This window comes from Acinonyx jubatus, chromosome A2, assembly GCF_027475565.1.
Source record: "Acinonyx jubatus isolate Ajub_Pintada_27869175 chromosome A2, VMU_Ajub_asm_v1.0, whole genome shotgun sequence".
Taxonomy (NCBI): domain Eukaryota; kingdom Metazoa; phylum Chordata; class Mammalia; order Carnivora; family Felidae; genus Acinonyx; species Acinonyx jubatus.
The window spans coordinates 77,324,735-77,337,580 of record NC_069383.1 but is presented as its reverse complement, the minus strand read 5'-3'; the positions used below and the strand labels follow the sequence as shown (position 1 = coordinate 77,337,580).

At 40.3% G+C, this 12,846-nt stretch overlaps 1 protein-coding gene across 2 annotated transcripts in view; it reads left to right on the top strand.

Annotated features, from left to right (window-relative positions):
* Positions 1–12,846, top strand: part of GRM3 (glutamate metabotropic receptor 3) — a 219,156-nt gene that overhangs the window by 64,747 nt on the left and 141,563 nt on the right. The gene's annotated exons all lie outside the window — the stretch shown is intronic.

Here is a 12,846-nt window from a genome sequence, read left to right as displayed (position 1 = left end):
GAAGTCAGGAGAGAGGATATGTGAATAAGTGCCCTGGAAGAAATAGCTTGCAGTGGAAGGTCATTAAATCAAGTAAGAATGTGTCAGCTTTGGGGCACCTGGATGGCTCAGTTGGTTAAGTGTTGGACTCTTGATTTCTACTAGGTCACGATCTCACGGTTCCTGAGAACCGTATCAGCCCCACACTGATAGCATGGAGCCTGCTTTGGATTTTCTTTCCCTCTCTCTCTGCCCCTCCTGTGCGCGTGCACATGCTTGCTTTCTCTCGCTCAATATAAATAAAAACACATTTAAAAACAAGAAAAAGAATGTGTCAGTGCAAAAGCCATATGGTTGTATAGCTGGGAGAGTCCAGCCATTGGGGAGATTCAGGTTTAATCAGTTAGTTCAAGTTTGCTCAGCTTGACTCAAAACTCATCATACGTAGATGCTTCACCTCTCTCCGTTTTCACTCGCCTCTTATGAAGTCTCAAGTCTCCTCTCACTGATGAAGAGACTAGTGTTACCTCGAATTGTAACCTTAATTTGGAATAGGTAGCCACCTGCCTAAATAAAATAGTGGCTTCATCAAAGACCCATTTAAGAAGGGCAAGACCTTCTGTCTGCTTCCCATCTTTGCTACAAGGAATGAAATACCGTTTGGGCTTATGTAATGCTCTACCCTGTATTGCAATCGCCAAAAGAGGGACATTTTCACTTTGTTCTCTAGGAATGTGCATTCATTCATTCATCCCAATTTATCTTTGATTACGCTTTGACTCAGCCAAGTGGAATGATTCAGTAGCAAACACACGAAAAGTTCATGGCATACTTTGAAAAAATCACACTTCCATTGAACATGTTCCACTGCAACACAGACTTCATCATTATACTTATAACTGAAGCAGAAAATCAGTCAAATGGGCTTATACCCTTTCAATAGGTGCTTTCTAGTCTTAACCTGCTGTAAAGAACACAAGGCATGTATGTTCTAAGACTCTTAAAATAAAGGGAAACTTTGGGGAACCTCGGTGGCTCAGTTGGTTGAGTGTCCAACCTCAGCTCAGGTCATGATCTCATGGTTTGGGAGTTCGAGCCCGCGTTAGGTTCACTGCTCTCAGTGTAGAGCCGGCTTTCAGATCTTCTGTCCCTGCCCCTCGCCGCCCCTCCCCTGCTTATACACACACTCTCTCTCTCAAAGATGAATAAGTATTAAATAAACAAATAAATGGAAGCTTTGAGACGTGTGTAAAATGTGCACACACACCCTGACCAAAAGACACTAATGCTTCCCTGATTTACCTCTACTTATAACATTATTTAATCCCATTATTCTCTCCCTGACTGTTGGTTTTAAATTATCTCACTGTAACTTAGGTGATGCCTGCAGGTACTGTGTATTCCCTTAGCCACTCGGTGTTGACCCTGCTCAGATTCCACACAGTACAACCAAGTATTTTCATGCTGCCTATTAATAAAAAGTACTAGTGCTTTGCTCATTTCTTCATGAGTTTTAAGCAGACAGTTTTAAACTAAGCACCTTTTTTGTAGGTACGAATGAGAAAAGTGGAACATATTATTCTTAAGTTTTGATTAGGTCTTCTTTAGTTGACTCGATAAGTATTATTATAATTAATTTGCAAGAATACATTCATAATCATCCATGATATCAACGCTGATATTGTTCTATTATCACCTGAATAGTTCTTTAAAGATTTAGAACGTAATATTGGATCACAAGAAGAAATCATCCTTTCGGATGTGTTTTTACTATGAACCATAACACATTTCATCTCTTCCTTTGTAACTCCAGATATCAATGGCCAAGTTTAAATACTGTTTACAAACATGCCGAAGGAAGCATCAAACATTTTAAGGTTTGCATACAAAAGAGCAAAGAATGGTGATTTTTCTCAGCTTTCATCAGCCCAACATTTAATTTTAAGAATTTTACACCTAAAGGATTCTGATTGCTATAGCTCCTACCATGAATAAATTTTGCTCCAGAAAACTGGTAATTAATTCTTACACCTTGGAAGACTGAAAAGCCTAGACTGCTGAATCCATTTACATGGAAATTAGCATTCTTTTCTCCTGATTCTTTGAAATTTCTTTAGAGATTACCTTTCCTCCTTCAGTTCAGTCTGTCTCAAACATCCATTAATATAGTTCCCTTTTCTCTATATTCTCAAAGACTTGGGTTTTAGAGAAACCTCAAGTGTCCAAATGTCTGGAATTTAAGGACAAGCCAATCAATGTTAGCTATGAATTAATTCCTTTAATCTTGAGAAAAGGTTGAATATACTGTTAGGCTAACTTGACATAGGCATCTATTTCCTGATCATGTACAGTTCCACTCTTCATACATGCAGTATTTTTCTCAAAATCAAGAAGAGATTTCACAAGGGAGCTTATTAGAACACAGATTATATTTTGGTGTGATTATGAAATCTGGTAACCGATGCCAAATTATCAGTGAATGTTGTACAACTCTCCAATGAGCTATTCCCAGCAACTGCTCTCTTCATTCCTTCCTTTTTCCTTCTTTTGTAAAATTGCCTTGCCTTTTTCTTTCAATGTCATTTATTTTTCAATCTTTGGACCATTTATTTTCCCATTAAAGTGAAACACAAGGAATGGCTTTCATTACATCTCAAAGAAGTGAAATGCCGGTCGATTGGCACCAACATATAGGTTGCTTCATTGGCGAACTGAGAAGGTCATCTCTAGTTCCCATCTTGGAGACAGATTCTTCACAATGGATAAGTGATTTGAAAATCAAACAGTCATTTTGTTCAAAGAGGAAGCTAAAGCTGAACTGACAGCATGGTCCAAGTCATCTATACACTATGTTGTAGGCAAGAAGACAAAGGTCTTAAAGTGTAAAGAAAACAAAAACAAAAATAAAAACTTTAAGAAAAAAAAAACCATATTGACCCATATACTTATATCATCAAGTCTGGCAATAAAAAGAACACCAGAGTCCTTCCCTTGTTTTGCATATATCATTTCCAGAAGTACATGTTTGGGCAAAATATTGAAAACAAAAGAAAATGAGGAGAAAAATGAAATAAGTAGGTAGAAGTTTATCAAGTTATTTTGTCAATTTCTTTTAATGTTTATTTATTTTGGAGACACACACACAGAGACATAGGGAGAGAGAGAGAGAGAAAGAGAGAGAGAGAGACTGGCAGACAAAGAATCCAAAGCAGGCTCCAGGCTCTGAGCTGTCAGCACAGAGCCCTGATGCAGGGCTCAAGCTCACCAGCCATGAGATTAAGACCTGAGCTGAAGTCAAGCACTTAACCAACTGAACCACCCATGCACCCCTATTTTGTCCATTTTTATTCCTGAGGGTCTCTAATAATCTTGGCCTGCCAGGCATACAAGACACAAAGGTTATCTGATAAATCTCATCTCTCTTCTTTGGAAAAACTTGTCTCTAAACCATGAAATTTGAATACTAGTTTTAAAAATCACAAGGCAAGATTATGCTGGTGAAGTTTATTAAAATATAAAACCAGAAGGTCAGTCAACAAAAGACTAAAGCAAAAGCAAAAGTGGTCAAGTACCATCAATGCTGCATTGGACTTCAGCCTATCTAAAGGTACTCTGCTTTGGATGATAAAACTTACCATTTTTGCTTATTCAGATTCATGGACCATTTGAACAAAAATGTTATACATTTCCCATTCTAAAGATGAAGTAAAAATTACTAAGAGATCTAATTTCAAATGAATTCTTTGAAATATTAGACCATTTTCAATTCTAACGTGTTTTTTTTTTATTTTGGAATACTCTTTTATCCCTTAAGATGAAAACACAATATAGTGCTGGAATATTCCTTGAAGTTTAAAGTGAACAGAGCCCCTCCTTCTTCATAACTCATTGATATGTCCATCAACAAAATTGTATCCACAATTTCCAAGTCAAGTGTAGTTAAATGAGGGGGAGATTGGAGATTAGTTGAAGACTCCAGGAGCTTGCTCTTGAACTAGCAACATTCAACAGGATCAGTATTGACAAGTGGGCTGATTTTTAAATTTATATTCTGTAATTACCAAATAATAGCAATACTAAAAGAAAGCCATTTTCTAAATCACAATTCCACCACCTTAACTAGACAAGTGTCTCATTACTTTGTATTCCATTCTAGGGGTTTGTCCATATGGCTGAATATTTTTACCTACAAGTTATCATACAGTTTTACACTCAGATTTTTTTCACTGAACATTGTAACATTGAACATATCTTCCCTGCTTTCTAAAATGTCCTTTGAGGAAATCCACTTCCCTAGAAGACAGAATTAGAGCTGTAACAGTGATTTAGGAGATTAAAAGCAGACACTGACTAGAATTTCACTTTAGCAAGAGTAGCTAAATACAGAAATAATTTCTTGGTAACTTTTTATACATACATATTTCTGGAAGGTCCTTGAACATATGATACAGGCCCCATGTCTTGTGTTTTACACAAGATATGCATCTGTTCTATTTTGCTTTCCCCTTTTCTCCTTGCCCTCAAACCTCTTTCCCTTTGGTGTACCCTCAGCTCTGTCAAATTTTCTTGATTTATCTTGACTTTATTCACTGTTTTTAGCCAACTACCTTGAGTCCAAGTATTCCCCCACTTACTTGCAAGTAAGGACAATGGGCTTACCTTCTCTTCAAGTCTTAGTTTCAGTCTCTGTAAACTGAGGGTAATAATAATACCCCCTCGCCAGATTGCCGTGATAAATTAAGGAGGGGTTCCATGAGAGGCAGTGTATCATGGTTAAGAAGACAGACACTGGAGCCATTCTAACTGGATTCAGAATTTTGTTCCCCTCCTAGCTATGGGATCTCAGGCAGTCTGTCTAACATCTTGCCTCAGTCTTCTTATCTGTTCAATGGGAAGGATAATAATAATGGAAAATATGTACTCTTGTCTCAATTGTTGTGGTCAAGAGAGGACTAAAATAGGTAAAGAGTGTGGAATTGTGCCTGGCACATTCCAGTATTATGTATATTTTCATCATGATCACCTGAAATGGTTGGCATAAAATTTAGATCATGGTAAGCAGTAAGTAGTAACTATAGTAATTAATTTCTAGTATTCAATCAGAATACTTTTGTAATCTCTAGCGATCGGTATTTGTTTTCTTTCACTAAACCTGAGGGGTATGAACCGAGTGAATTTCATCAATAATGGTGTGATATTCACCAAGTGCCAGGCACTGTTGCAAGCACTTTATAAATAATAGCTAATTTTCACAGGAACCCCATGAAATAGGTATTATTGTTTTTTCCACTTTCCAAATGACAAGAGTATGGTACATACTTAGAGGTTATATAAGTAGCTCAATGTCACCAAGAGACTCTATGTCAGTGAATCCAGCCCAGTGCAACTAGCTGATAGAGAACCTGGATTCTAACCCTGGCTCTTTGACTCTAGAGCCTATGCCCTTAACCATGGCACTTGGTGGCTTCCAAGGAAGGAAACAGTCAACTCACAGGCCCTTTTCTCATGCAATCCCCTGGGCTACATGCCAAGCATCATAAGCCCCATCTTGACACTTGACGATCTATGAGAACAAGGTCTGTAAACATTCAGGCTCCATGCCCAGTGGCCTCTCCGGTTTGTATCACCAATCCCCCCAAACCCACACCCTGCGGTGGCCACACACAGAAGCCAAACAGTTCAGGAGACGTCTGGGAAATTCCAAAAACAGAAGGCAGATGAGAAGCAGTGGGGAGTTTCATCCATGCATGTCTTCACACCAGAATCGAAATGCTGATGGAGGGCATGTTGCCCTCCAGTGAGGAGAGACCAGCTCCTGCTGGCAGGAAGCTCAGCATTGACAATCACCAGTGAAAGGGAGGCGGAGAGCTTTGCCAGCTGGGGATAGACATCTGGCAGAGGATCAGAGGGACGGCACGCTAACTAATCCAACCCAGAGCTGGATTGAAACACATTTCCCCTCGGTACTATGCAAGAGCTTGTTCGGTCCACTAACGGAAGAACAGAGCTAAAGAAATTCATCCAGAAGCAAATCAGTTTCAAGGTAATGAGGGTGTAACTCCTAATTATGCATCGTTAAGGGGGTCGCCTGACCAGAACGTAACTGAGACTGTACTGAATTTGGTGTAAGCATACCTTTAGAGATTAAAATATTGATCATCTCGGGGAGAGTGGGTGGCTCAGTTGGTTACGCGTCTGACTCTTGATTTCGGCTCAGGGTATGATCTCACTGTTTGCAAGATCAAGCCTCGCAGCACAGAGCCTGCATGGGATTCTCTCTCTCTCTCTCTCTCTCTCTCTCTCTCTCTCTCTCTCAAAATAAATAAGTCAACTTTCAAATAGTGATCATCCTGGTTTAAGGCTTTGTCTTCACATAAGCAAAGTGTGGGAAAGAACTTTGACAATTAGCTAAGAAGCTCAAAGGGTGCTTGTGCTCTTTCTCTTGCTCTTCTCCATTCCCTCCCTGTCCGTAATACACACACACACACCCACACACCCTACCACTGAAGAAACTGTCTATGGTTCGAGGACACGCAAGTAGCAATGAGGCTTGAGGCTGGCACTGCACTGACAGTCCCAGACCCTGGGTCCTAGGGTCCCTGTCCCTGACTTTCCCAAGTTTCTCTGCTGCTCCAATTATCTGCCTTCCTTAACAGTCCTTGTAACTCTAAGGAGCCCCCCACCTCCTCCAAGCCAGCCACACTACACTGCAGCTCAACCCAGACGTCTGTGATCCCCACACCTCAGTACCCACTTCTTCATAGTTTGCCTTAGACCATCCAATCACTGACCCCATGAAAGACTCCTTACGGGCCTCAGTCTGGCGCCCCATGTGAAGGTCACCCTCTGGCAGACCCACCTGAGCTTCCCGTTTGCTGTCAGCTTTATATGGCCCTTTAATCTCAACACCTCAGCCTCAGGTGACAGTGTTCCCCTTCCATCAGCCCCAGCCCTGAGCAATAGCATTGGTGAACCAAACAAAGCCCATCCCCCTCTCTGCCCATCCCCCACCAAAAGAGGACACCTCACATTGTCATCAGCTCAAACCTGTCTCTTAGGCAATCATCGATTGTCCAGGGGAACCACGTTAGACCTTGAAATGCCCTCCTACTGATAGATACCAAAGTAAAATAAATTGTACAGATGTAAAAATGCTCAGATTTTTTTTTTAAGATTAGGACACCTATTTGAGTTTTACCATACATGTCTGTAACTGTTATATTCATGTCAAACAGAATATTCTAAGACTTGATGGCAATAGGGAGACAAGAGTGAGAAGAACATGCACGAAGTATGAATTATGTTCAGATGGCTTTGGGAAAACCACATTTGTCCTCACTGGAGGTAGCTGCCTAGACGAGCATCACAGAGCAACTTGCTATTAAAACGTCAAACTAGTACTTCCTATCTTGCAATTGAAAGCTCCCATTTTCTTTTATCCCAAAGCCAGTTTGGAATATGACTTTGCACTCATGGTCATACAGTAATGGAGAGACCATTTGCTCATAATAAGAACAGGCTGCCAATGTAGCTTCTATCTTCTTTTATTACATTGGCTATTCAATTTACTTACATTTTAATGTTTCCTTGTTGTAAATTCAACCAATTAAAAATGTAAGTAATATAGCCCGCTTACATCCTTTCTGTAACTCCCCACTTAGGGGCTGGTAAGAGCTCTACGGAGCGTAGCCTCAGTACCCATGCAGCGTACCGTCCCAAACCGAGTAGTACAGGAGTTTGGTGAATTACACTGTCTGTATTCGGACGTCTGCGAGGCCCATTCTCATTGCTGCCACAAAAATTAGTTCATGAATTCTGTACGTGGACATTTTCCTTTTATAGAGAACTAATCACTATCCTGGAAGCTGCGGGACACACAATGGAAGTTAGGACAAACTTCTACTCTCAAAGCACAAGTAACTCAAACCTGAGACAGAATTTATTTTCTGCCAAATGGGGCCAAGACAAATGAGGTCTACCAGCCCATAACTGAATGTGGCAGGAATACCAAGGTGGGTCCATTACCCGAAGACCAAGAACTCCTCTGAGAGCCAACTTTGACTCCAAGACTCTCAGACAGCCTTGTGGAGCCTTCTTAGATCACACAGGAATCAAGGGTACATCCATCCCAAAATTTTTCCTTCTCTCTTTCACTGCAGATCAAAAGCATAGCGGTCTGGTGAATCTCCTGGCTTTGTCCAGCTAGCTCCCCACTTTTCCACACGGGTTCTCCTCTAATAAAATTCTTGCTTATTTAATCCCATGTTGGCCTCTGCTTCTCAGAGGACCAAGGCCAACCCAATTTCATGTCTAAGATGACTATACATTTTCCCCTGTGCTGGGAAAACCTTGCCTTAGTAGCTACTTTAACCATTAGCTTCAATAATAACAACAACAATAGTTAACCTTTTTGGCATGTGTGCATTTTCTCACTTGACCACATGAGGAAGAAATGACTATTTCCATCTTACAAGATGTGTGAAGAGACTTAGGTTAAATACTTGTCCAGTCACCCGGTTAATAAAAGAGCTCCGACTTCAACTCATAAAATCTTAGTTTGGAGCACATCTTTTTAACCACTACAAGCTGCTAAGTAATTAAACTACTAAATCAAATACATTTATTTAAGTTTGCAATCTGCATTCATTTGAAAATTTACTAGTGTTCATCTTACCATCTCCACAGCTTTTCTCAAAGTGCCTCCAAATTCCCTAACAGTATAGGATCAGCATAGACATTGCACACAAGCCTGATTCAGGAATACATTTTTGCTGCTGCAGACATTCGTTAATTTTTCATGGAACAAATATATGTTGAGTGACACCCATCTGCCACGTAGTGGTCTATGATAATAAAGAACACTGTTCTCTCCTTAAAGAGAGAAATATTTTTTAAAGGAGAGTCCTATTTAAGCTACAACTCTACCTCAAAAGGATTATAAATTCCAGGCTACCATTTTACCACTTGATAGTCACAAAACAATTCTTGCCTCAACATCCCCCTTCCTGCTCCCTTCCTGTAATTCTGTCTTGATTTAGAATTATTACCTTTAATAGGTTTCCCTCTGCTGGGACCCTGATGACTGCATTGGTCTAGAATAGCTAATTAGAACACAAGGGCTCCACCCTCTCTCCACCTTCCAGCAGGTATCATTCTATAAATGTCCATCAGCCACATGAGAAAGTGGAGGGGTCACCATCAAGGCCACATATAAATGGGAAACAGCTACCACCAACGTCTCCAACACCAGTTATTTCTTGGTCACCTTGCTCATACTTATGCAACAGTGTCACCAACACTCGGTTAGGAAGCAATAGAAAATAGTGCCGAGAGCAACTTTAACATCAGACAGATTTAGATTTACCCCCTACTCCACTACCTACCGACTCAGGTCACAGTTACACTACTTGACTTCTCTTAGTCTCTGTTTCCTTATCTGCTATTTTTGCGAACTAAATGACGCACTCTAGGTCAGGTGCCTGGCACGAAGAGTAGGTGTTCCGTAAACGTCTCTTTAAACGACTGCAAATCCATCTCCCTGCCAGGCTGTAGGCTCCTTCCAGGCTTATTTCCAGGTCACTAATCCTCAGCACCGAATTACAATGCCTAGCACAGAATAGATGTGTAATAATTGTTTATGTAATGAATGAAGGACTCCATTGTTTCTGATCTGGACAGTGGACTCTCCAGATGAAAATTCACATGGATAGCCTCCCAGACTCAATCCACCTTAACCGATGATTCATAAATGCAACTCTAATACCTCAAGACTAATTCCAAAATGCCAGGTTACTGTAAAAGGCCAGTGCATGTAAGTTTAGAATACAAAGCAAAAATTTTGATTTGTCACCTCGCAATGGCATTTAAACATGAAAGGGCTGAAGAGTAGGGGTGAGATGGGGTGTGACAATGGAAAAGCCAGGAAGATTGTGAGGAAAAGAGAAAATATATTAAAGCAATGGTGATTTCATCTTCAAAAAGAATTCAGTCAAAGCAGAGATTAATAAATTATAGTAGTAAGTAGTTCCATGGCAATTTTCATCTTCAAAGCTCTGGATCAACTTTTAACATACTCTCTTTGCGTGCAAATGGGGAATACCAATACCATTTGACAGCTGGATAAATGGATATAGAGACTCTCAAATGCATTCCCAAAGTCACAGAGAAACTTAGTTATCATCAAGATGGGTATACACATTTACGCTCATAGCACGAGGCCTTCTTTGATCAGAAGATGTAAAAAGAGATCAGTTCAGTGGTGGGGTATGACGAGAAGAGAAAGAGAAAGAGAGAGAGAAGAGAAATGGAAGAGATAATATTACTAAGTATTCACATTTCTAAATGTATTATATGCATTACTTTACTTAATCCTCAAAGCCCACATTTGGTTATTATTGTGAAAATACTCAGACTGAGAAATGTTAAGGCATTTGGCCAAATCAAATGCCTATTCTATGAAAATGTCGAGGTTCGATCCCTGTTCTCTCTTACTCTGGGGCCCAAGGTTTTGCCAACATCCTTGTCCACAAGGTGCTAAAAGGCATCTACTAACCCGGCAGGAGTGAGCCCGTGTGTGCGCATCTGCATATGTGAGTCAGAGGAAATCGTGGAAGGGAATTTCTCTGTGATGTAACCCAGTTGGCCTGTGTTCCAACTGTTGTATGCAAAAACAGTTTCTCCTTGTTCATTTGCCCAATATTCGGCTTACATTTGCACAAAGCAATTAAGGAAGAGCAATCTCCAGTTTCCTTGGTGGGAGACTTTGAGCTATCCTCAGCCAGGAAGAATGAAACATTTGGTTTCACCGTCAGTATCCCCACCCGTATGGAAGAGACAAGCAGTTATTCCAGATTTATACAAATAAACTTTTCCGCTGTAGTTAGACATCAGAACATACAACACTGGAGATGGTCTACCTGGGTTTGAATTCTGGCTCAAATTATTAACTGTGTGTCCTTCTGCTGATCATTTCCTGCCACGATTTCCTCGTCTATAAAATGCATAAAATAGTAGGACCGACATCAGAAGAGGGTAACGAAGATGAAATGAGGCAATATACACTCAAATACACAGTAAGTGCAACACAACAAGTGGCTACTAGGATTATTACAGAAGACACCGTCCGCTTAGTTTTCAAGTCTGTTCCCTTTATAAGTGGACTGTGTAAACGCCCTGCGAAATCTTGTCACCTACCACAGAACCGACAGGATTCGTTTCAGGTTTTTTTTTTTGGTTTTTTTTTTTTTTTTTTTTTTAGAATTTTTTTCTCAACGTTTATTTATTTTCTTTGGGACAGAGAGAGACAGAGCATGAACGGGGGAGGGGCAGAGAGAGAGGGAGACACAGAATCGGAAACAGGCTCCAGGCTCTGAGCCATCAGCCCAGAGCCCGACGCGGGGCTCGAACTCACGGACCGCGAGATCGTGACCTGGCTGAAGTCGGACGCTTAACCGACTGTGCCACCCAGGCGCCCCGTTTCAATTTTGATCAAAAAGAAATGTTACTGTCAGAGAAGTGAGCTTGATAGCTTTTAAATACCATGTCCCCACAGTGAAATATACCAAACTGCTCCTCCTTGCTTCTATTCAAGTAACTGTGAGCAACGACGTTTACGTAAATTTGGAATGGCACTTACTACCTACAAGCTGATAGACACAGAGAGCAGAACAATCATCAGCACGTGACTATCATTTGTTTTATTCTTCTGTTCAGTTTCCTTCATCAATCTCTTCTCACAAAGGAGAACCTTGGCCTTTTATCAGTGATATAAATTTATTCAAGCATTATCAAGATATTTTAAGTATTTCTTACTTAAAATAATACCAACAATTAAAAAAAAAAAAAAACATCAGTTTCATCGAGAATGATGAGGATGGCCAGTATACGGCTACCCTGATTTAAATGCCTCACCTTTCAAAAGCCAACTAGGACAGTGGGAAATCTTCTACGTTACCTGAAGACATGGAATATAAGCTTTCATCAGGCTTCCCTACCTCGGCATGAAAAGATCAGAATTGAGCAAAGGGCTTTTGAAATACTAAAGAACAGGTAAAATTCTGCGGCACTGATTTCAAACGTGCAAGGAGAATAGTCAGAAGAGGAAGTAAACATCAAGAAGTCATTATAAAACATTGCACACACCATCCTCACTGTCACTTACTGTAAATAGCAATCAGCTGTAAGGAGGGATCCGTCTTTTTAAAAAATGCCTCTCCAAGGGTGTTTTATTGATGTGTATTCATTTGTTCGAGACCTCTCAATTCTCATGGGTTCCCGAAACTGTCAGAAATCCTACAAGTGTGAATAGTGTTGTATAAGCAAAATTAGTGTCTTCATTGCTGAGTGTGGTGTTTTAGGCTTTATATGTGCCTTATTAGCAGGTTTTTTTAAAAGGAAAACTAGAAATGTAAATCAGCTACCATTTACATTCTTCAGCCTACCTGACCTTAAGTCATTATTTCAGTCTGGCATTTATCTTGGTGTTGTAAAGCAAGCATTCTCATCCCCACATGAATTTCACATCACAATTTATTTTAACTAACCACCACCTAAAATGTGAATGTAAAGACCTAGTCAATTAAATAAACACCAGAAAATAACCAGGGTACTGTTTGCTTTCAGATTTACTACAGACTGACCCTTTGAATAAGAATGATACATGATGTGGGGGTATGTCTGTGTCTAGGAAAGAGAGAGGGGGAGAGGGATACAGGAAGGAGAGATCAAGGGAGTATCTTAAGGCTACTCCTGCATCTCCTTAACAAATCTCAAACATCATTTCTATTAGAAATCGTCAGTCTTGTTTCCAAACACTTGAAACTAATTGCTGGTTTGCTGGGAGAGGACAGGGGTGTTATTTCCAACCAC